At 49.1% G+C, this 23,867-nt stretch overlaps 1 long non-coding RNA gene across 4 annotated transcripts; it reads left to right on the forward strand.

Annotated features, from left to right (window-relative positions):
* The first annotated feature begins 535 nt into the window (after nt 1-535).
* Nucleotides 536-23,379, forward strand: LOC126047366 (uncharacterized). 4 transcript variants are annotated; one of them, XR_007508557.1, is made up of 12 exons: nt 536-660; nt 1,917-2,060; nt 5,911-6,072; nt 6,268-6,544; nt 7,955-8,073; nt 11,855-12,538; nt 14,508-14,630; nt 15,274-15,466; nt 16,337-16,530; nt 16,796-18,034; nt 21,436-21,636; nt 23,238-23,379. It is a non-coding gene; the product is annotated as an uncharacterized LOC126047366 (long non-coding RNA). The 4 variants fall into 4 exon arrangements; XR_007508558.1 differs by lacking the exon at nt 11,855-12,538 and having other exon boundaries at nt 21,416-21,636; XR_007508556.1 differs by lacking the exon at nt 11,855-12,538.
* Nucleotides 23,380-23,867: the final 488 nt, after the last annotated feature.

The following is a 23,867-nucleotide window of genomic DNA, read 5'->3' on the forward strand; positions in this document are numbered from 1 at the left end:
ATTTCTTGGCTCTCTAGAGAAGCAGGTCCCTTATTCTAAAGGAGTTAATTTGCTTAGCTGGACCTCTTTCTTCATCTCCCTTGCTTTTTGCAGCCAACGAGCAGCTGATGGAGTTTCAGCCTGTTGAAAGTTTGTGGTCTGTCTTGATTGGATTTTGGATTGCATGGCTGCCAGTAATACTATTTCTCAAAGCCCAGGCTTTGAAAATTACTTAGCCTTATGTTTGGCAGTTCAGTTAATAAGTTGCATAATTACAGTTCTAGGAGCAGATCCAGTACCTTTAGAAAGTGCAGTGGAATCTAAGTACCTTCTTCCTTCTCTGCCTTGAAATGGTATGCATTTCTTTCTCCTCTAAATGGCATGAGAATTAATTTTGGAGAGACCTGTTGCTTGAAGTGGAGTCAGTGGATTAATAAAAGTGTTAATTATTAAAGCCTGCAAACGCTCCCTAATGATTGTTTGCTGCAAAGTTAATGTTTGATTGGAGAAGGTCATCTGCAAGCCTGAGTAGAAAACCTGTCTCTGTAATAGCAGGTGAAAGCACAATTACTGCCTCTTCATGATATGCACTGGTGCTCTCTTCTACACTCCGCCTGATCATCCTAAACAACGAGCTTGGAGGAAGAGCTGTTTTGCCATAGGACAGCTGCAACCCAAAAGGTCACCCTTTTTAATTAAGTGGGAGAAATTAACATCTGTTACTGTGCTTCCTAGAATGAGGCATGGGCACTTCGTTCTGTATCCCTACCTGAAAATGAACCTTGGGCTGAGGGTGGTTTGTAGTGTTCTGCAGCCCGAAGGACTGTACTGCACGGTTTTCTGAGAGCTCAATTAACACGCGGCAGATAGGCAAAGGAAATGAGCGGATGCTATGTTTTTACGCCCATAATCTGTGCCGAAATGGCGTGTGATCAGAAGTGTCTAGCAAAAATCTGTGCTGCAAAAACTCAGCCTGGTGTGCGGCTGGGGTGAAGGGTGTCATCCTGAAACCCCTGTGTGCGGTTGCCCATATAAAGTCTTTAGGTGTAATTGAATTGAAGGGCACCAGCAGGTATCTTCTCCAAAAGAGATGGGCATCCCATTGCTCCAGCTGAAGAACGAGCTTCTCTATTAATTCCAGGTCTAAGGCATGCTGCTGAGCCTTTCTGATCTGATCTCGTAGGGGCAAGTTAACTGCAGGCTAGCCAGAGCTTGTGACAGTGTTTCAATACTAAATCCTGCGCTTTGACTATTTTCCTCTACTGAAAGTTAATTGGAAAGGACATCAAGAATCTGGCTTAACATTTTGATTTTCCTGAAACGATGGTTGGTAGTACTAAGGGTGGGAAGAGACCTCAGTTTTTCCCAACCCTGCTACTCAGTTTCTTTGTGGTTTCAGGCAGAGCATTTAACCTGTCTGTGCTTTGAACTTCTTCTCCTATTTAAAATGAGGATGATAATGTACAGCCTTGAGAAAAACCCTCGAGAGCCTAGTAGGAAGGGTGTTGCCACAGTGCTGCCAAGCTCTGTAGTTGTTAGGAGAACGGATGTTTAACTTTACAATTTAAAACAAAACAAAACCCTCTTTGAGTAAAGCATTGCATGTAGCTGCTGGGTTTTAGTCATTAATGTTGCAAGTCCCTGTAGACGCTCCCTAGCTCATTGCTTCATCAGAGGGATGAAACTAGTGTGTTTTGCAAAAGGAAGCGTAGTAAGAGGGGAAATATCAAGAGGTGAGTCGCTGTCAGAGGTGAAGAATCAGAAACAAAAACGAGGGGAGCAGCCAAATGCTCCTTGGTGCAGCTACACCTCAAGTGAACAAGGGACGCAACGTAAGAACCTTCTTTATAGTAAACAAGGCAGTTGGCATGTAAAAGCAGAGCCAGAAAGGGTGGTTGCTGACATGAAGAAATAAAAGCTGCCGCTTTATGTTTCAGAACTGACAAGGGCTTTGGAAGTTTCTGCTATGAAAGCACTGTTCCCAGGAAGAAGAGGATGAGGACTTCTGAGATGTCTCTTGTGACACGTAGCACCAGGAGAAGCCCTGTCAGTCTGATAAAGGATCGTGAGAGGTCGTTCGGGTGGGAGGGAACTGAAACAATTCTGACCTTTTGATAGAGGAAAGTTCTTGCACTTCATGGACTGTCCGTGCAATTTTTTCAACTTTGGGGATCTCTTCATTAACCTCTTAAATGTTCATAGGCGGGCTCAAAGGAACAAGCTTCTGTCTCCTGGGATTTTGGCCCCTTGCTTTGCAGCTTCAAATTAGCTGATGAAAGGGGATTGAGCTGAATCCAAGCTGCACATGCTCCCATCGTAGCAAAATACAGAGCAAAATCTCCTGACAGATTCTGACAACAGGAGCCACAGCAGCAAGAAAACAAACACACACTGTCTGGGACTTCAGGGGGTTTGTATATTCAGCCAATTGAGAGTTATCAGCCCTCTTTTCACGATAATTCACAGGGACATGGGAATGTTTCAGTTACACCAGCACTGCGAAGCAGTGAATGACTGTGACTCCGGGAGCTGGGGCAGTTCCTGCTGGTAGCTGTGACTACACGAGCGTGGGGTGAAGCAGCCCGTCTGTACTCTGCCAGAGCCTACAATTAAGCCTCTCAAGCCTGTTTAAATGATACCAAGGCACAGCTCCAGCGAGAGGTCTCTCCCTTTCGTTACCCTAGTTTACGCTTGTTGTTGATGACTTAATATCCCCCATTTGAGCATTTCACTCAGCAGAAGAAAGGTCAACGAGGGAAAGCAGAGTTCTTGGCTTGCACATCTGCTATACCAGGCTCTTTAGGAAGTGTCCGACACTTGTGGATCTTTACATATCTTACCCAGACTTCATATGCGAGTGCCTTTGTGAAGTACATTTCAGAGCCTGTGAAGATGACTAGTTCATTCCCAGACTGATGCTGGTGGGGTACAGGCCAGGCTTCACACGAAGGGTTGGTGGGGGGTTTGGGGGCGTTTGGTTGTTTTTTGGTGCTTTTTTTTAATGTTATTTTAAGAGTCCAGTCAGCAGGAAAAAGGGCCAGAAATACATCTCGGCAGAGAAAAGCCTCCAAATCCCGTATCCAATTGAAGCCGCAGAAAGAATGAAGGTTGGCAGAATTTATCTAAACTGGAGTTCAGCCAGGACCCTGGGCTCGCCCTCCTCCTCCTGTGAAAGTGCCATTGGATATTTGATAGCTATATTGGGTCTAATCACTGAGTTTTATGTATCCCCTGAAAGACTGGAGTTGCTGGAGCAGGAAACCCCCTTGGCTTCTTGCTGGAGCTAAGACTATGTAGTAGCACCTACCGAATCTTTCCTAGCCACAGCTTGCAGCACCTGAATCTTCTTTGGCAACCCCTATCCAGGTTCTGCCAGCTGAGAGCCTGCTTCTCCATGTGTGGGATCTGGCAGGATCGCAGCCCAGAGACAGGACATCTGCAGGCTCCGCTCGCAGCTTTGTCTTTATTACTGCGATGGTAGGCGACCGCATCTTTGATCTGCTTCTCCCCTGCGCCCTCCCACGTTCAGCTGAACGCTCCCCCAGACCGTGCAGCAGGGAGGGAATGCCAGACATGCACGTTACTCCGTGCCTAAGGATTTTGCCGGTGCAGTTCTCCAAATCCCCTTACTTTTGGTCACGTCTAGACACGTCAGCTCAGCGTGGCAAGGTAGGGCACCTTGCATTTGCCGGTGCATGAAGAGGAGAATCCTGGATTTGTTGCTGTGACTGTGTAACAAGCGCTGCCTTGTTCTGGTCTGGTGTGATCAACAGGACCGGGGCTTCTCTGGCTGCCCTGTCATCGCGTGGGAGGGATGTCATTACGGGCTCTGCCCAGCTACTGTCAGCAAATGTGTTCCCGCTAGCAAAGGGGTGATGGGATGTCTGTGTGTCACTGCTTTGTCCCAGTGGCCAGAACACGCCAGAAAAGTTCTTTCTCTGATTCTTTGGTATAAATATTTCATGCGACCCAGGAAAGTCCCAGTGGGGGCTGTGCCGTGCACTCTGAACATGGGCCACGTGAATGGAAGTGGCGTATTAATTATTATGAAACAGCTCTGAGAAACAAATGCAGGTTGCCATGGAAGCACCAGCACCGACAATGTCACCTCATTTTTAAGATGCTTTCAGTGTTCCAAACACAATTTCCCCTCTCTTTCAAAATAGACAATGGCAGAATATCCCAGTGGAGGGGAGGTGGGGCTGTGGCCAGAGGCTGTGCAAAACTCGACTCCCCTTTATTACAGCTGAGAGATCAACTTCGTGCCTAAGCCGTGGGGAAAGGGCACAGGGGGCTGCAGGTGGAGAAGCTAACCCAGGAGGCGAAGGAAAGCACAGGCTGGTGGTCAGGGAATAGGCTGTTCCTTCCCCATCCAGAGATGTTAAGGGCTGGGGATCCACAGGGAAGCCAGTCTTGTGACCCCTGCTCCTTGGGAGGTTTGGGGTGTACCAGAAGAAGAGTTAAACATTCAAGAGGGTTAGAATAGGGACACAGGAAGCTGTCTCTGAGGATTTGGATGGAATAAATTGAGATCTTGTAGGAGAGAGGAAATGAGGCAAGCGGTAATGTTGAGAATTGATAATGCTGATTTAATGAATGCAAAAATTCAAATTATTGGAGAGCAATGAACAAATACAATAGTAAATGCCCGGAAGCTGGGTTCTCCCTGCCCCTTTCCGTTGTCCGTGAAGCAAAAAGATGACCTTTTAACCTGCTTTATTTTAATGGATCTTTCGGTGCCTGACTTGCCCCAGGAGCTTGTAGTTTTAGTGCATGTTAGCCAGCACTGGTAAATCTAAAGGAATAATCAGTTGTAGCCAAGTCTTGACCCGTCTGCCCTCAGACAGTCCCATCTGCAGGCTGCAAGCACACACTTGAAGGCAGTAGTGTTTGACTGGTGGTGTGGTGCCACCTGCCAGCTGACTGATGGCAGGCGGGTTCTGCCCCTGCTGAGCGATGGCTTGGTCCTTGCTCACCAAAACCTGGGTGTGTAACTCTGCAAATGGGGTCCCCGTGAGCTCAGGCAGCTACTGTGCCACTGCTGATGGGCATCAGCTGATGGATTTACTGAGCCACTGAAATGGGATCGCCTACAAGGCAGTATTCTGCATGCTGACGGGTGTTAATAGCAGCGATGCAACGTTTGTCCTATTCTGGCTGCGCTCGTCCTGTAATACACGCTATTTCTGCCTTCAGAGCTGTGCTTGTTTTGATCCTGCAGTTAGGCTCTCACTTCGCATTTGTTCTCTTGCAATTGCTTAATTTCTTGAATCTGTGGCCCTGCCTCATTTTTTTGGCTTGTCTTTGCTGTAGTACCATGCGTGCTTAAGAACTCGCGCTGTTAGCCACCTAGACAAGGGCCTTACGGGTATTTCTGCAGCGCTCGGAGCACGGGTAGAAATAGATTTACTGGACCCATGCATGCTGTTCAAAACTGGTGGGGAAAAAAACGCATTAAAATCTCACAGATTCCTAAGACCCAATGTTTCAGCTTTCTGAAACCTTTCAGTGCAAGGATTTCTGCTGCCTTAGAGGATCTTTCTGGAGACACCAACTGCTAACACTGAGGGCAGCAAGTTTCATCCAGGAAGGCTAGAATTGTGGTTGGGGAGCCGGGGCTCTGGCTCTCAGACAGTTCATACTTGTGTGAAGGGGATTGTGTCCTTGTGCTTTTCACCCAAACCTGGAGAGGGGCTACTTTACCATTCATGATTGGCCTTAAAAATCTCTCTTGACTAAAAAGGAACACCGCAACCCATTGTTTGTTTGAAAAATTCACACATACTCAAATAGAGTTACTAAAAAAATGCAATTTAACCAAGTAACTAATGACATAACTTAGGTCATGAGTTTTGTGTTGTTTGCTTCTGAGGAGATTTTATTCTCAGCCCAAACAAAAATCAAAACATAAAACCTTGCAATGTTTTTCAGTGACCTTGGATGACCACGTACAGAAGGAAGGCTGCAATATTCCAGCTGTTAAATCAAGCAATTGTGGATTTTGATTCTTTGCTGAAAGGCAGTGGTAGCTCCCTGTAGTAATAGCGTGAGCCGGAGCCAAGCCAGCGGGCAGCAGGCGGGCATAGATGAAAAGTAAGTAGTCTCTTTAGATTCATTTTAATTCCCTCTGTATCTTATGATAACTGCTAAATCATCAGCACCAAGAATAGCATTTGCGGTTATTAAAAGCATCCGTCAGTCCACTTAGCCACTGTAGCTGGTACTAACCCCAATCTGTCTGGTTTGTGCTCCTGCTGTCTTGACTCTGCACCTCTGCAATGACAACAGGGGTGCTGATTTAAAGAGGAGGATGGCAGGCGACGTTGGCTGTGCCGGAAAGCAGAGGAAGATGCACAGAGAGTTTGAAATTCTCTTTGTAAAGGAGAAAAAGAAAAGAAAACTGATTTCTCAAAGATTTGGCCCTGCCAAGCCTCAGCCTGCATCCGAAAGAAAGCTGTGACACTGCTCACTGGACTTCAGCTGCAAACACATTTCATTTGCATCAGTTGCATCCAGTTAGCAGGATGGTTTCAAGGAGTCCCTGGAACATGGGCTGCAGTACCTGGTAAGTGGGCTTCATGGCTGACTCTCCCCGTGTTCTTGCTTGTCTGGTCTCTGCCTGGCAAATATACTGCCATGAGGCAGCAGGACCACAGCAGATTGTGCACGAGTGAGGGAGTATTGCTGGAACTGCGCTCGTATGAGTCTGCTTCAAGAGACGATAGCCAGATGTCTGATACCTAGAACAGCCAAAGGGTTCTGGAGAAGTCACCTGAAATTTGCTTTACTCCAGTTCTACAGACCAGCCCTTGGTCATTGTCCTTGCCTCAGACCTTCTCCCTTCCACTCAGCTTCCCTCTGCAGGGTCCGTTCACATTCCAATTCTGCTTCACTCCGAAATCCAATACCCAGGTTAGTGCTAGTCCTGTTCCTGAGGTGGGAGATGCTTCACCCAGGGCTCCTTGCAGGGAACAGCAGAGAACAAGGAAGGCAGCCATGGTTTCATACGGCCTCATCCAGCAGAGGTGTAAAGCATCCTTACGTCCCATTGAATGTAGTGAGACTTCAAAGCTCCCAGCATCCCTTCACAAGCAATTCTAATGCCATGGTAGTTTTGGCAGCTGGGCTTGGAGACTCTGGGATGAAAACCATTCTCTCGGAGTGATGAAGATGGCGACCTCCTAATCCTAGAGAGCAAATGTCAGCCTGAAGCTCAGAAAATGGAGGGAAAAAAACCCAAAGCATGAAAGGGGACACAGATGGCCAAAAATTGATGGAGAGCACAGCTCCCTGGCAGGGAGCCTGTGGGCACTAATATGAAAGCAATTGTTCTACAGATGCACAGTTCTTCTGATAAACCAAGTTCTAGCAGCTAATGACAAGACAGGAACCGTTTAACTAAACAGCAGGCAATACAGATTTTTCCACTGCATTTCTTATGGATTTTTTAAAAATAATGAGGTCTGGGAGGTTTTTTGTCTTTTTAAAAAAGCCTCCTTTAATTTGAGTTTAAAAAAGGTTCCCATATTTCCGATCCCTTCCATCGCCAACCTTTATGTATAGCAGCTGCTGAGAAGTCCAGTTCAATGTCCGGATGCCATACAAGTTTGCAGCGCCAGCAGCGAGCAGTTTTTAACAGCCTGACTAGTCAATGCCTTTTCTGTCTGGTCCTCGGTTGCTGGCAGTGCCTGTGATACTGTAATCAAGCCTGCTTACAAAGCCAGGCTGGGTTCGGCGCACGGACGGATGATCTGCATGGGAGGCCAGCTCCAGCACCGAGCTGCTGGCAGCACGAGGTTTTGGGCTTGCTCCTGACCCAGCCCTCCAGCATGCAGTGGGGAGAGCGTTATGGCCTGAGAGAAAATGTCGTGAAAGTCTGTAGCTTGAACTCTTGCCATTGTTAATTAACCACGTAATCTCTATCTTATGCAGCACTTCTCCTCAGTTCATTTGTCTTGTTCTCTTCATTTGGCAGATGGAGAACTAAAACACAGAGGACCAACGTTTTGGCCAATTGTCATCCATCGAGCCCATCTGCAGAAGCCAAAATAAACCAGAGTTCCCCAAACGCCAGACCAGCGCACTAACCACAAGGTAACACTGTTTCCATCCTGTTCTCCCCATAAAATTCGATAAAATCAGTCTTATTTCTCCCTTTGATTCCTCTCGAAGTGCTAGAGTGCTACACTCAACTGATTCCCAAATGATTCCCCAACCTACCTCAAAACTTTGTGCCTCTTGCTCTGGGAAAGAGCACATCGCTTGATGTCCAATAAGTAACACAGCACTAGCAGAGCCACAGCGACTGGAGTGCTGGGTAGGGGGATTTGATGCTCCTTTGCCAAAGGTGGGCAACTGGGGCTGTAGTGGCGAAGTCCCTGTGTCAGGCTTGCTGGTGCTGAGAGCATCCTTAGGGAAGGAGGTCTGTCCTTGCCACGACAACGTTCTAAATTTCTGCTCGCTGATACCAGACACAGACTCAAACGTGGGTTTCTCACTGGGCACTTCTCAGTGGCCTGGAGAAGAAGCGAAATATCCCTTTCTCGCACCCTGCATGGCAGCTAAGGATGTTTCTGCTAGCCTGGCACCCTCCACCCACCTCCTGGAAACTGCACGCAGAGCGCTGTTCTAGAAATGCGACGTGATGCGATGGGAGCCCAGCGCTTCTCTGCACGATCCCTCTTCAGCAACTGGAGAAAACGAACAATGACAAAAGGTGCCCTTAAGGGTATTTGCTTCCCAGAGGAATGCACTTAAGGGCTCTGTGAAGCGCACTGACGTTATTAAAAGGATGTGCGCGGGGGAGCGCTTGTCAGCCCTAAGTGAAATTGATAAAAAGATGTTTTATGCAACAGGCTGTATTTAAATCTAAGGGACAATTTAAGCTGCTTTGTGGGTAATAGCATCTCTTTGATTGAGAAGCCGTGTTTTAAATATGGAATTAGTGAAAGTGAGCGTGTTGGTGACCTTGTTTTCAGGGAAGGCACTGTTATGCATGTTGCAGCAAGCAATGGGACTTGAGGCACAGTGGAGTGACTTTAACCCTTCAGTGGCTTCTGTCTGATTAAGGACAAGTCCCTGGGCTCTTTCGTGACATGTCAGAAGTCTGGGTTTGGTCCCTGACCACTGTGTGGTGGCTGCTCTCAGTTGGGAACACCAGATTTGAAAGGAGAAGTGCAAATGCCCAGCTGCAGGCTTTTAAAGGGCTGACAGCAGAGAGGCATCTACGCCAGCCTGGATCTGAAACCCTCTCCTGGTTAATTGCCTTCTGCCTGTGCAAGATCAGCCTCTGTTTCAGACAACTATCACATTCATTATCGTTCCCTTTCTGAGCTGTCATCCAACGTTACTGTCCCCCGCCACACTCCACCCTAGATCTGGCTCCTTTTCAGTGCTCCCTTGATGCAGTTTGGCATCTCTCTGGGCAAGAAGTGCTATTGCTGCCACCTTTCCCTATCAATATCCTTTTCTTGTAGTGCCCTTCTGCCTTGGCGCTCAATACCATCAACTCGGTAATTAGCATCACATAGTAATTGAATTGTCAAAAGGAGCTTGCATCAGAGCTGAGCAAGTCGGCAGGGTTACTGCTGTCTCCTTTGGTCTTTCATCATCTTTTTAATGCCTTTTCTTCATTACTTTATCATTTACCAGTCATGATCACATCTAAGGATTAGATTGGGAGCCTTTTGGGGCAGGCTCTATGTCTCCATACTTTTTCTGCAGCACGCCTGCAGCACTGCAGGCAGCTAGAAACCTGTATCAAGGGCTGCTGTTTGGTCCCTACCCCATCTCTAACTCGCAGCCTCTCTCTTCCTTCAAGCTGTGTGCTAAATCTCCAAAGCGACCGAGGGGGATGTTTCCAGAGGAGCTTCAAGTGGCAGCAGACGTGCAGGGGGTTGTCCTGCCCAGCCAGGTAGAATCAGCTGCTAAAACCACAGCTGGTAAGTGCTGGTAAGCAGCTGAAGTGGCTGCTAAAAACGGCTAGAACAGGATCTTGCTCCCTGCTGGTGCCCCTCATGGGAGCTGCCCCCATCCTCCTCTGCCCAGTCCCACTCATCCTCGACTGTGCTGCGTGTCCTGGTCCTGCTTTCCGCACTGATCCTCCGCACTTGTCGGGAGAGGGCTGGGTGGTAAGCACCTCTACGCGCCTGCCAGGACAACTCTCTTGGCTCCTCCAGGCAGCACAGAAGTATGTACGAGCCTCTGAGGTAGCAGGAGGAAAAAAAATCAGAGCCTGGCACGGCCACTTGCTGCAGTCAAATACAAAACAACTTCTCTGCCACTGCAACTCATCCTCTTGGCCATGAATTTTGGGTTTCCCTTTTGGCAGCAACATCACAGAATTTGCAGATGAAAAGCTGTGCAGCAGAGGAGCAGGGCTGGAGCAGGAAGAAACACCACACTGCGGATTTGCCAGGCCCCCACTGAATGTGCTCTCCTCTTGTCTCGCTGCCACTTCCTACAAGATTAATGCAGAGAGCACGTAGAAAATGCCTTGGCAGAAAGAAACACATTTTCCATCCATCTGGGAATCCCAGCAACCTCTGTTGATGCTCCTGCTCATAGCCAAGCCATGAGCTCTCAAAACACCATCGGGACCCGTTTTACAGTAGCATTTCCAAATAAAGAAGGCAGTTCTTACACAGCAGTTTGCAGGGCTGAGAGAAGAAGCAAAGCCACGTGTTGTCTCATTTGCAGGTGCTTTGACCTCTTTTTCCCGAGACTGTTTTGCAGCAATACTTCCATTCTCCTCTCCCTTCCATCTCCCCATTCTGGGATTCTCTAAAATTCTTAAGGGAGATATTGTTGCCATTCACCAGTAACATGGATAAAGGGTGTGGAAGAGAAGAGCCTGCCTCGGGACCCACGGGCCGGTGAGACTCAGGCACCCGGCTGCAAAGACGGCTCGGGCAGGACTGCTTTGCACGCCACCGGTTTCCCAGCAAAGCTGGACTCTTCCGAAAGGATTAGGCTGACTTCCTAGCCAATTTACATGCTGATTGAGGGTGGATCTGTGGAAATCAGTAGCTGGGTACGTAGAAATGCCTAAGGGCTAGAGCAGGAGATGGGATCCAGGAGATTCTTTCTGTGCCGGTGGCTGGCGGGCCAGGACAAGTCCCCTCAGTGCTCCTGTCTACACAAGTGGGTGTTGAATGCCCCAGGGCACCTGTGAGGAGCAAGATACAGTCATTCCTGATGTGGCAAGAGAGGCTGGAGAAGCATCGCTCCGAGAAACTGCTCGTACCCTGGATGTCAGCAGTGACCCCAGCGCTCTCGCATTCGGGGCTGGCTCTGGCAGGAGGGGGCTGTAGGACCCCTTCCCTCTCTGTTGACTGCCGAGAGCTTGAAGAAAGGTCTTCAGCTGGGGCTAATGTGGGGCCATCAGAGCCTGCGGCACCTATGGCCCGGCTCTGCACAGACCTTGCTTTGAACACAGAGCAGCAATTCGGCAATTGGTTCAAGCAGCGTTACCGCAACGACTGTGCGGGCAGGCATTAGCGCGCCAGGATAGCGGCGCTTCATCTGGTCCCGCTTTCAAGCAGACGAGGTACTTTGCTGCTCTGTGGATACTGCATCCCTCTGCACGCACATCAACTGTCCGGTGCCCCTACAAGCTTCTCAGCCGCTGTATTTCTCTCCTCGTTAAAATAAAAACACCCAGACCTTTCTGGTCTGAAACTCTCTGAGTTTCAAAGCCCTTTCCTGTTCTTGCGTTCACTGACCTACCTGTCCCTGCACTTCCATTCACCCAGCAAGGATTTGCTCAGGAGCAGGGGCCTCTGCTTTGCTGTTGGCTGCAGGAAAAGTGAGCTGCTAAACGTCTGGAGGACAGGAGTGCGCTGAGAATAATCAATATTTTATGATATCTTCCCAGGCAGGCAGGCTGTGGGGGTTTACAGCCCGGAGGGAGCTGCACTGCCTGACCTGCAGCTCCCGGCAAGTGGAGATGCCACATTTGGAAACAACCAAACACTGCGGGACTTCAGCAAAACGGAGTCAAATGCTCCCATCGGCTGCTGCACAGCCTCTGGGATCACTGAATGAATGGGAAAGACATTTCTCCCTGCAGTGGTGGGACCTGCTTTGATTTCCATGCAGCACCAGTAAAAGGAGCTCCCTTCTCCTGGATGGAAAGCCGGCCGGGCTCCTGCCAGCCGGACCCTGCATTCCTTCCCCCAGGGTCAGTGGGGAAATCTCCTAACATGGCTTTGGGGGTTTCTCCACAGTTTGGGGACACCAGGGTATGGCTCAAGCTCAGCACTTTTGCCACTGTAGCTGAGGGGCAAATGCCCGTGTCCTATTTCTGTTCCAGTGGACGGACTGGTTCCCCATGGGCTTGTGCCTTGCCAGCTCTAGCATCCGAAAAGAGCTGAATTCACCCACCTCCAGCGGGTGCGTGAAACTTGTAAGAACTGAGTATCTTTGGGACCTCATCGCTCTGCCAGGCAGGGGTGAAACCAGCTGCTGGATCCGGGGTCTGCTGCGGTGGACAAGCAGGCAGCGGCTGCGTACTTCTTCCTCAGGACGACCGCCTCATCCCTGAGGATATGGCGTGCAGGTACTTTTTGTATTCCTGAACTTAGGTGCCATGGTGCCTCTTTCACTGCAAGGACAGACTGTCCGGTTAGCTCTGCTCTCTAAGTAGAAGCAGTACCTGATGTACCCACGTATTTCGGGGCTGAAGGGTGGCCAATGACCCCTTGCAACCCTGGGCTGATGGCCAAAGAGAGGAGAGAGCCCCAGGGCACAGCTCCCACGCCACTTCTTTCCACTTAGCCGGGCGCACAACTGAGGACTGGCCACCAGCACCCTGCTGAACGTATTTCCTGCTTTATACTGCATCTCAATTTACATGTGATTAATTGAAACCTCTTGTTGCTGTGGGACTGACACCACCCTGCCTCACCTTGGCTTTCACCTTTTTTTGTTTGTTTGTGTTCCAGGTAACTCCTCATTGTTCTTTTGTTTTCATTCTCAGATATGGTAGAAAAGCTGTGAGTGGGGAGGGGGGAGCTGGAGCTGGTAACAGGAAATAATGGACTTTTGTAAATACATAGACAGCTTTTGCATATGGTACAGCAGAAATAATCTGCTTTTGGTGGATCAGGAGCCACGCAATTGGACTGAGGCTGCCGGAGGCGCTTCCCAGAAGAGAGGCAGCAGAAGGGACCCGGTATGCTGGGCGGCGGGGGACAGGACCGGGGGGGCCAGAGGGTGCACATTAGTCCATGCCTGTTCTTGCATGCTCCGTTGCATCCCCAAACATCCGAGTCGGACAGCTTGAGCATGCCATAATGTGAAGACCCAGCATTTGGCACTAGCCAGTCTCAAATTAAAGCTGCAAATCAAACCCCACGTTTGCTGTTGGGGTGGTCACGCACTTGTCGCATGGTATTATTATTATCTGTCCTGGAAACAGCACCGTAAATAGCAGCAGGGCTTAACACATGCATTCACTGTCCCAAACTGCTTACAGTGTGGCAGATCCTCCCTTCCCAGCAGGAGGGCATAGGAAGGGACCTCCCAAGGAGAGGCAGTCCCTGGGGAACAGGGGCTGGGGTCTCCAGGACCTGTCCCAGGGCTGCAGGGAGCTGGGATTAGCCCCAGGATGGGACTCGCGCAGGGTGGCTGCTGTCTTAGAGTGGTGGCAGAGCCAAAAGCGGGGACCGGTCCGGTTTCCTTTGGGGTTAGTAAAGCTCCTGTTGGTCTCAGTGCTGGAGGAGAGGGCCCAGAGTCTAGCTGTATCATTTGTGACGGCAGAGGCAGAACAGGGACCGCTCCTCCGTGCCAAAGATGCTCATGAGAAACATGATAATCCCTGCCCTGGGGAGATTTGTTATTCTAACATCTTCTGTCTTTGCTCAAGGACAGTTATTTTTCTTCTTTTAAGTTATTAACATGGTATTATCAATACCCATATTCTGGTTTGTTATACGTCCTAGCGGGGTTCAAAACAGATTTCCAAAGAAATGTAATTGATTCTGTACAAACGAGAGCAGAATGACATCCAGCATCGAGTTGGAGTATGAATTGGCGCTGTCTGAGGCACGGGATATAAGGACGGTGCAGGTATCAGCAGCCTTTACAGGAGCAGTTCAGGGGCACGGGTGGATGTGTAGCTCTGCCATATGGTCAGGAGACGGGCAGCTGCTGGAAAAGGAAGCTAGATGCAGAACAAACTGATCTATCAGATGCACCTGGCATGAAACAACCTGAAACCCAGCGTGCGGTCGGTTTAGCGAATAAAAGGTCAGAGGGGAAGGCTGGAATTGCCACTCTGAATTCCTGAATAGTAGAAGCCACAGGGAGGACTTAATTCTCCCTTTCAGCAAGGCATTCAGGCTCAGCTTAAGTTTTTCCACTGCTAGAGGATCCGAACCAATCCTTGATAAATTGTTCCAATGGCCAATTATCTTCATTCTTAAAAAACCAAAAAAAAACGCAACAAAAAAACCCCCAATCTATTCTGAGTCAAATTTATCCAGCTTCATCCTCCAGTAATTGGATAAGATCTCTTTGTCTCCCAGGTTGAAGAGCCTCTTTGGGTCAAGCTGCTGCTCCCTGTAACGCTGCGCTCCAGATACAGAGTGGGTGGATTTGCTGTCGGCCAAGTCCATGGTGCTGCCTCCCGTCACTGGCTCTGCTTGAAGGTGAGAGAAGAGAGAATCGGGCTCGCTATCACCTCTGAGTGCTGCACCTCTGACACAGGGATCTCAAATCACTTCAAAATGAGAAAATGATTTTGCTTTACAACAGCAGGGGAGAAAAGCAAAGGCAAAGACTGTTTTCCAGAAAAGGATCCAGTGACTTTTTAGAGTGGTCAGTGCCTGCCCTTCGCTTTGCGGTCAGCTGAGACCCGAGCACTCAGCCTTGGGAGGGCCAAGCTCATCAGCCACGTGACCAGATTCCAGTATTACTATTAAAAGCTCACAAACCCCAGAGTCAGCTCCTCCCCTGAGTCTAAAGATTAAGGGGAAAAAAAAAAAAAAAAAAAAAGTCGGGTTTCTCTGCTTGCTCTCTGGATTTTTGAACTTCTGTTCTTCATATTTTCAACCACAAAAATCTAGAAACCTCATGTTTTAATGCAAGGGAAGACTTGTAATCTGATAACATAACCCTAGGGGCTGTATGTAAAACAACAAGGCTTATAAGAACTGGCCACTCCAAAAGCTACAAAGCACATCCAGAGCAAAACTGGGAATAAAATGTGACCCCTGTTCTCTGGATGTACTCATCGTGAAATGGGGTTTTTTTTCTTTTTTTAACTTGCTGGCATCTTTTGAACTGCCACAGCCCTGCCTGCCCCTTCTTCATGGGAAGGATGAGGGATGTTTTGTTGGGAAAGAAATCCCTAACGAAGTCTTTGTGTGGATGATTGGGTATACCTCGCCAAAGGCAATGTGCAGTGCATACAGGTCTGGCAGAGGTGTCCAGGCTACGAGGAATGATCTCAGCACACAAAGAAAACAACAATCTGGACTGGAGGGTAAGGAGATTACAAGGATTAAACAAGATGGAGGGAGATGTTTACAATTTATTATTAGCTTCAAAATCTGCCCAACCAGAGCAGCAAGGCAGTGCCCATCTGTTGCTTTACGTCTACATGGCCTTGATGGTTTTGTTCCTGTCCGCGCCTTAAATTTTGCATTCTGGTACGACCTGAACGTAAAGCAACACCAGCAATAGCAAAATCTGACACGAGTGATGCAGTGCTGGAGGTATTGAAGCTGGCTGGGTGGAAGCGGCTGGGGAAGAAGGGCCCTGCAAAGAAAGCTTGGAGAGAGAGAAATAGCATCTTAAATGCAGTAATGTAACAGAAGAGAGGACAAAGACAGCACTGCTGGGCAGATACAAAAGGCAACACAGAGAGTTTTTCTTCGGGAAAAACTGAAAAATGGTTATAATTAAGAACACACTATAGTTGAGCTGAGTAGTAATATTACATGAGGTGGTCGTGGCTTTTCATGCAGTTCAAATTAACTCCCTTGGCATTTGTGTTACAAATTCCCTTATCTGTGTCTGCTCTAACCTGACAGAGAAACGTTGCTCAGGGCTGCCACACCAGCAAAGGACGTGAGATGAGGGGGATAGAGAGTCTGCCAGGAGCTTGCTTTAGGGGATGGGAAGAGGATGAAACCTTTTTCAAAGGAAATACATAAAAATCAAGGGATGGATTTTGCAGGCTCTTTCCTAAGAAATCCTCATCTCAGCAATAGGGCTATTTTATAGGGGAAGATTTGCCTCTAGAAGGGAGGGATGCTGGATCCAGTGCAGTCATGGAGGGTTGTATGTATGGGGGGGTGTACGTGCAGAGGCTATGTAATTCCTGAGACACAAATTCATTGCTGTTTTTCAGCTCATGATACTCAACTCTTTCAAAACACGTAAAGATATCCACATGGGTGCGAGGTGTGTTCACCTCCCTAAGGCACATGGCCACGTCATCAGGGTGCCAGGCACTAATGGTTAATCCCAAGAGGCATGACAGTACGAGCGGCAGCCAGCCTTCGGGGGAGTAGAGCATGGGCGGCCCGAAATCCCAGCAGTCCGGTACGTACCTGCAAACATCCTTCATCCTTTGGGTTGAACAGGTGGAAAGTTTTCAGCTGGAAAGGATGGGGGATTTTCAGTGCCTGGATGGGGTTTTTTGATGTTGTTTTTTTTTTAAGCAGAGCAGTTCAAAGAGTTGTCTCAAAATGGAATTTTTTTGTTTTGTTTTGTTCCTGGTGAATAATTTAAAAGGTTTAAAAAGCTTAAATAGCCCTAAGAAAAGACCGTTCTGAAATGACCGTTGTCTTTTTCTTTCTCCCAAAAGGCACTGAAAACCTCAGTTGAACCTTGATTGCATTTGGGAACTGGTTTAATATTTTGGCTCAGTCTAACCTGGAAGCCTGCTCCTGGTGCTTCATAACCGCAGGCTTGACCAGCAGAAGCAAATTGAGCAGTTGAAGTGACTCAAGCAAGATCACCTTGCAGGTAAGGGGCAGAGCTGGAAATATATCCCGTCTTCTATCCCCTCTCTTTGCGGAGTCCTTTTTGTCTTTAATCAAACAATCACAAAGGTTGTTTCTGTGGCAAGGCGATAATTAGCCTCGCTGGTGATTGCAGTGAGTTCTCGCCATCTGGTAGGACCAGGGAAGAGAGCTGCTTTCAGCCGCTGTAAATCAGCACAGCATCACTTTCCCTTCCAGAGAACCACGCTGATTTATGTTGGCCTCACAGAGGTCCCCAGCAGACGTGTGCCGGTGGATTAAAATCAGGCTGACAGGTGCCCCCGTCCTGTTGATGGATGTGACCACCCAGAGGCAGGGACATTTCATTTACGGCAGTTCAGGAGCCGTTGCACAAGGGGATGCAACGGGTTTGCCGGGGCAGCAGTGCCTGGCAGAGGGGCAGGGTTGGGTGCGGTGGCAGCTCCGGGTTCCCGATTTTAATCTGCAGCCACATGCTGGCGAGAACCCGAGTCGTGTTGTGCAGCCTTTAATCTCACAAAACTCTCATGAGCTGAAGAGCAAGCACCTGGTGCTGGGAGACCACCCTGGGATGCCCTCCCCGGTGCAGGCAGGGTTGGTGGGAGCGCTGGGCTTTTTATTTGGCAGAGGAATAGAAGGAGCTGAACTGTAATCCCAGCAAGCAGAAGCCCCAAGTGCATCAGGGGATGAGAAGGAAATGCTCTCCCAGGATAAGAAGCAAGCAGCGTGATTTGGATTTGATAGCGGGCACAAATGAGTTGTGACTGATGGGGTCCGTTCTCCAGGAAAGCCCCGCTGTGTCTTTTGCACCATCCCTTCTCCCTTCTTCCTCTGCAGACCCCTTGATCCACTTTGTCTTTGAAGGGGTTAGGATGTTGGATCAGAGCCTCGAAAACAGCAGTTTAAGGGATCAAATTGTCAGCACATGGATTCGAGATCCTGGAAAAAGGATCTCGGTTTAACTGAGTTAAACTCTGGAGTCTTCACAGGAGCAAGTAACCTTTCCTGATCAGGGTACAGAGAAGTGCAGTGAGTTATGCAGGGGTCTTCGAGGAGGATAAAGGTCATCCTGATATTGCAAGGTATGTTTATTTTCTCACATCAGGTTGAAAATTCACAGCAGCTTCCCCCAAATTATGGAAATAAATACTTGGAACAGTTATGCTCAGAAACACACAACTAGCCAGACTGAAAAGAAATATTTAGCTAAGGTCAGCCACAACTATTTACACGGGACATACTCATGACATAGTAAACCTTGTACTAAAATAAAACATCCAGCCCCTCTCCCACGTATTGACTGCGCAAGATCCCATTTTGATGCTGAATTGCTTTGAAATTTTTCTGTCAGAAACTTTCTTGACATCAGTATGCTCCAGCAAAATGTTTCAATCTTGGTGAAACAGCATTTCCCATTGGAAATCTCTTTAGTTTAAATATTTCCTTGTCTCTGCTGACGCTTCCTGGGTTCGTGCCCTACTTCCAGCATTGTTCTTTTCTGTGACCAGCATGTGACAAGGCTTAAATAAGTAATGATTTGTAAATTGCTTTGATATCCTCTGGTAAAAGATGCTCCAGAACACTGTGCATTACGGTACCATGGTTCCTCTCCCCATTTCTTCAGAATGCATTAAATGTGTGGGCGCTCTAGTTATTTCCTCTAACAGTTGATATTTTACCGTGATGTATTTTTATCTTTTGCTGTATTATATAACTAAGTTATGCGAGTATCAATCTGAAAGCTCCAGCACTGTCAGTAAAACTAATCTAGTTTAACACAAGCCTAAGATGAGGACTGAATTCCTTGTGATAAAAAGCAGAATTAACGCAAATAAGCGACTAAACTCCTCAAAGAGCGCCTGGTCCCCTCTCCTGACGCTGGGAAAATAATTAAATTAAAATCAACGCAAGCTAACTTTCACTCTCGGCTACCTCTTTGACATTTGTCAGGAGAATTTGTACCCCGTGGTTTCACCTCCTAAAAGCTTTGAACCTGGTGAACCCACTGGAGAAGACACATAATAACTCTTCCTCTCCACCTGCATTAAAGCTGAGCAATCTTTTTTGGTGAATAATAAATTCACCATGAAATAAGACGTTTCCTGGGGAGCTAAACTATTCATGAATTAGATGCTCATTTGGCAAATCAGTTTGCCCAAACAAACCGCAAAGAACAGACAGCATGAGGAGGTGGTGGGAGGCTCCCGGCTGCACGCACAGAGCTGGGGTGCACCTTGTTGCTTTGGTCAATAAGCAAAATGTGATGTAAGCTCAGTGCCTGGCCTAGGTGCAAAGTCAACAGGAGAAGACAGAGACCACCCCGAGGAGTATTCATCTCCTTCGAGGTTTGGTTCACCCTCTGGAGATGACACTTTCTCCCTAACTACAGAGGAAAAGCAGATAATTAGCTCCAACCAGGCATCGAACTCCCAGGCGGCAGAAATGAGCCGAATCCTTCTGCGGTGGCTACAGCCGCTGCCGCCGCTCGGTATTTTTTAAGCCAAAGTCTCCGAGTGCTTTATGCCAGCCCTGATCTTTGCCGCAAATCGCATCTGCAGGGGTCAGATGGGCTGCAGCTGGCACTGGGAGCTGGGTGGCCCCTTCTGCCCCACATACGGGTGACCTGAGCGTGTGACAGGGGCTTATCCCAAACACCACGATGCCAAAGCAGCCTGCTGTGCCCAGCAAGGCTGTGGCTGGGGACCAGCGTCCTTGCCCAGCTCCCGGTTACCCTCCCTGGGGCTGTGCTCAATCCTCCGGCACTTCAGCCGCCATCTGCCAAAAACTGGAGGAGCTCCCACGGGGCTGTCCCCTGGGAGGATGCAGCGTTGCAGGAGCAAGACGTGACCCTGGAGATGTGGCCACGCGGATGGGAAGGGACCACTCCAGCCTCTCCCGAGACCGTTCTCGGCCGTTGATGAGATGGAGCTGGAAAGGATGCTCAGGTTATCTGCTCCCCTGGCTGCTGCCTGCCGGGTCAGGATTGCTTCCCAGCGTCTGAGGGCACGCTCGGCTCCCACGGCTCAGCCCAGAAGTCAGGGCTGTGCTGTGCCACCCGAAAGAAGCAGGGGATGATGTGTTGGGTGTGCAAACGCATGTTTGCAGAGGGAAGAAAAGCGAGTCCGCGGGGGAACAAACCACAAACACACACTGGGAACAAGCCTAGCTTCCAATTTCCCTAGACAACAGCAATGCTGATGTGGATTTTCCATCCCTCATCCCTCCCACCTTGCTCAGCTCCCCAGCTTGGCTTTCTCCCCTGGTCACGGGAGCCTTTCTTCCCTCTGAGGAAGGGGGACATGTCTCAGTGACAGGGCGTACAAGGCACTTACTGCCTCCACCAGCAGCAGAGCAGGGAGGAAGGCTGCTGTTCTCGTGAGCTCCTGCCTTGTTTACAATTTGCTGCGAGGGCAAAGCACGAGAGCTCCTTCGATGTCAGATTTTTGAAGACTGGCACTGGCCACAGAGAGCAGCCAGGCTGCTGGATTTCCTCCCGTGCAGGACATTGTTCAGACCAAAAAGTGTGCAGAGATCCAAAAAAAGAGCGAGATTTACTTCTGGGTACCTGAGAGTCTGCAAAGCTGGGCTAATTAACATACAAAACTTGGTAAGAGACATTAAGTCTTACGCTTTAAGTTTTAAGCCAGCCTCTAATTACTAGGGTTTAGGAGATTTCTCGAACCATCCTCTGTAGCGTCTGGCACTGAGCATCCCTGGAAGCAAGATGCTGCGCAGGTGGTGTGTATGCTGGAGCAGGGCTGGCAGTCCCATCTCTGCAGCCTTCTCCAACGCTCCGTTTTCCCGGCTGCATGCTCAGCTCACAGCCCTGGCCCATCAGCTGCAGCTGATCGGGCATGCTGACGAGGCTGACAGGCCGTGATTGCAATTAAGTTGCTGCTACTCGTTGCCCTGGGCCTGTTTTCCATCAGCACGGGCAGTTCAGCGTGTGCAGCCGTCAGCCTGATTTTATCGGTGATCCAGGCGAAAGCAGCCGGGCTATGAGAATAGCTCCAGAGCGTGATACAAAAGAGGTCACAAAAAATAGAAAAATTCAGGTCATGGTGTTTGGGGGGAGCGTGTGAGGATCGCGCTAGCAGTGGGCACGGTAATCAACATGTTAATTTGGCACCACCAGGGGTGAGCCCACCTGCTGCCCCTCTGCGTTGTGGGGGGCTGCGAGGGAGGTGAGAGCAGCTGGGGCTTTGCTCTGTGTTTGTGCGCGGTTGTACGGAGCCGGGTGAGGAGCAGCATGAGCCAGACCGGGTTTCTGGGAGGGGGAGATCGAATATCCCTCGCTCCGAGAGAAGGAGCTCTCGGTTCTAGCCTGGGTGCAGCTCCAGGCTCCTTAAGGATGCTTAAAACCCTTACTTTTGGGTGGCAAAAACTTGGGGATAGAAAGACAGCCCCATGCTGTGTTTAACAGCGCCCGTTTGGCTGCTGTTAAAATGAGTGTTTCGTGTCAGACTTTGTTTCCCATCTCCAGCCTGGTGCTGCTTTCCCACTGGCGCTGATCCTGGGCATCCTGGCATCGAAGGCTTGTGCGATGATGTTGGAGCTGGTCCTGTCTGCAACCTCCAGAGAGCCCTTTGGGCAGGTAACACCGCAACTGCTGTGACCGATCCCCCGTGACCAAGCGGAGTACGTCCGCTCGCCGCAACCAGCAGCGGCTCCTGGCCAAAAACTGGTACGGTCAGATACTTACTTCTGCAATATTTGATACTATGCACGTTTCTAATGCCCTTTCTCCATAGATACCAAATCATGTTAATTGACTCATTAACAAAGTGTTAATGATGGTGGTAATTTAAGTCCTAAGCGTGCCTATGAATTAGAAGTTTTACTGACAGACTAAAGTGACGATCGGAGGTCTGGGTTGATTACAGCTCAACCTCATGGCAGTAGGGTGAGTTAAGGTGACTCTCTGAGCGGGGGAGCTCACGGAGAGCGGCTCAGCCTTTTCTGCAAAGCCCTGAGATGCTGCACGGCCGTGGGAGGACTAAAAGGAGTTTTGTCATCCTGGAGACAGGGTACGTCCCCCTTGCCAGCTACTCACTTAATCAGGGCAACTCACAACATTATGGCCAACAAACGTCAATGAGAGCACATTTGTAGTTGCTGGTGTTATTTTCTCCTTAATGAAATGTCAAAGGAAAGGAAAACAGCAGCGAATGTCAGCAATTGGTCTTTTATCACACGGATGGTTAGACACAGGCCTTCTCGGCAAAGGTGCCAATTTATTAGGAGGCAAACCTCGGATGGATTTGACAGAGTGGAAGGAGCTCAGATTTCCATTAGTGATCACCTTTTAACCAGCCCCAGATATGCTAATTTGCTATAAATGCACTTTGCTGTAAATACGAAGGGTGAACGAGTAAGGCCTCGGGAGCGTGCGCTGTCCCTGGCTGGGGGGAACGGCACAGCTTTGTTAACTTGATTAATCAAAGCAGAGAACAAACACGCACCCTCGCAGCAAAGCATAATGCCTGTCACTGATCTTATGTCTGGGGCTGCGTGGGCATTGTAAAGATTTCTCCAAAAAAATCAGGAACGGCTCGCTCGGCTGTGGCCCCACCGGCTGGGAAAACACATCGACATTACAAAAAAATGCAGAAGTTTCGCTGAGAAGCTGCATTTATTTCATTGTGATTCGTGGTTGCAAACACCGCGGCGGGGAGGAACAGTGGTGAGGATTTATTTGTATTTCCTGGACAGAAGAGATGATGGCGAATGTTAGAAACAGTGGAGAGGAGCAGCTCCGCTGCCGCAATACTGGAGACGCAAACTTGTTTCAGTGACGCTGCAGAGCTGAAAATAACCTTGAGAGAGTACGTGCGGAAAGAGCCGGTGGCTCATCAGGAGAGATGTCAATTAATGGGGAGATGGATGGGCGGTGATCAGCGGAGCATGGTGGGGCTGGGGAGGTCAGCCACGTGGTGCTCACAGCTAGCAGGAAAGCAAGGTTTCCAAAAAATCGCTGCTTTGCTGTGCTCAGCACTCAGACATAAATAATTAGATTTGCTTTTCCTTGCCTGGCCCACAGGACCCGTGTGCCCATGGGCTTCTCTTGTGGGGAGGAAAGCCTTGGGTTGCCCAGCGTGGCAGTTAGGTAGATGAGTGTGGAACTGGGATTTTTGAGCTGCCTGATACTCTGCCGTCCTGGGGGGAGACGACACTAGTAGTTTTTTTTTACCATTACAGGGATATTTTAAACTCAAATTGCGACTTTCAGGAAGGCTGGCTTGGATGGCACAGCCACGTTCAAGACCTTGATTTGATGTCTCCCAGGCTGCTGTCACCGTCCTTCACTCTCCAACTTGAGTGGTGACACTTGAAGAAATACGTTCTGCTACTCTCACGATATAACACCCACCCGAGACAGCACAGTCAGCAAAGCGAAGGGCAAACATCCACACCGGTGCTGGGATTCAGGGGGAAAACTCAGCCGGGGAACGCAGCGCTGCAGGTGGGTCTCGCACCCTTTGCAATAACAACCAGAGGAAGAGAAATACACCCCGGGCGCCTTGAAAGGAGCTACAAAGGTCAGTCCAGGAGCGGCTGTAGCAGGGGAGGATCGCAGCAGCAGGAACGCTGCGGATCTTTCCGTATCGGGATCGTGGCCAGTAGCTGCCCTGTGAAATTGCCGCGGAGGAAACGATGGGAAGGAAGCAGCAGAGCAGCACGCAAGTGCAGAAGCTGCTGCCTGAGTGAACCGGAGCATGGTGTGATTTATTTAGCCAGCGGTGGTGCAAAATACAGAAATAGGAAAATAAATCACGGATGTGTCCGATACCTGCCAGGTGGCTTTCTCAAGCTAGTTTATCAATGAATTAATTGCAAAGGTGTCTGCCTTAACTCCTCAGATATTGGCAAGCGGGAAGTCCTCCAGTGAAATGCAGGCTGCTGGGTGGGAGCTGA

Source organism: Accipiter gentilis, chromosome 17 (genome assembly GCF_929443795.1).
Source record: "Accipiter gentilis chromosome 17, bAccGen1.1, whole genome shotgun sequence".
Classification (NCBI taxonomy): Eukaryota; Metazoa; Chordata; class Aves; order Accipitriformes; family Accipitridae; genus Astur; species Astur gentilis.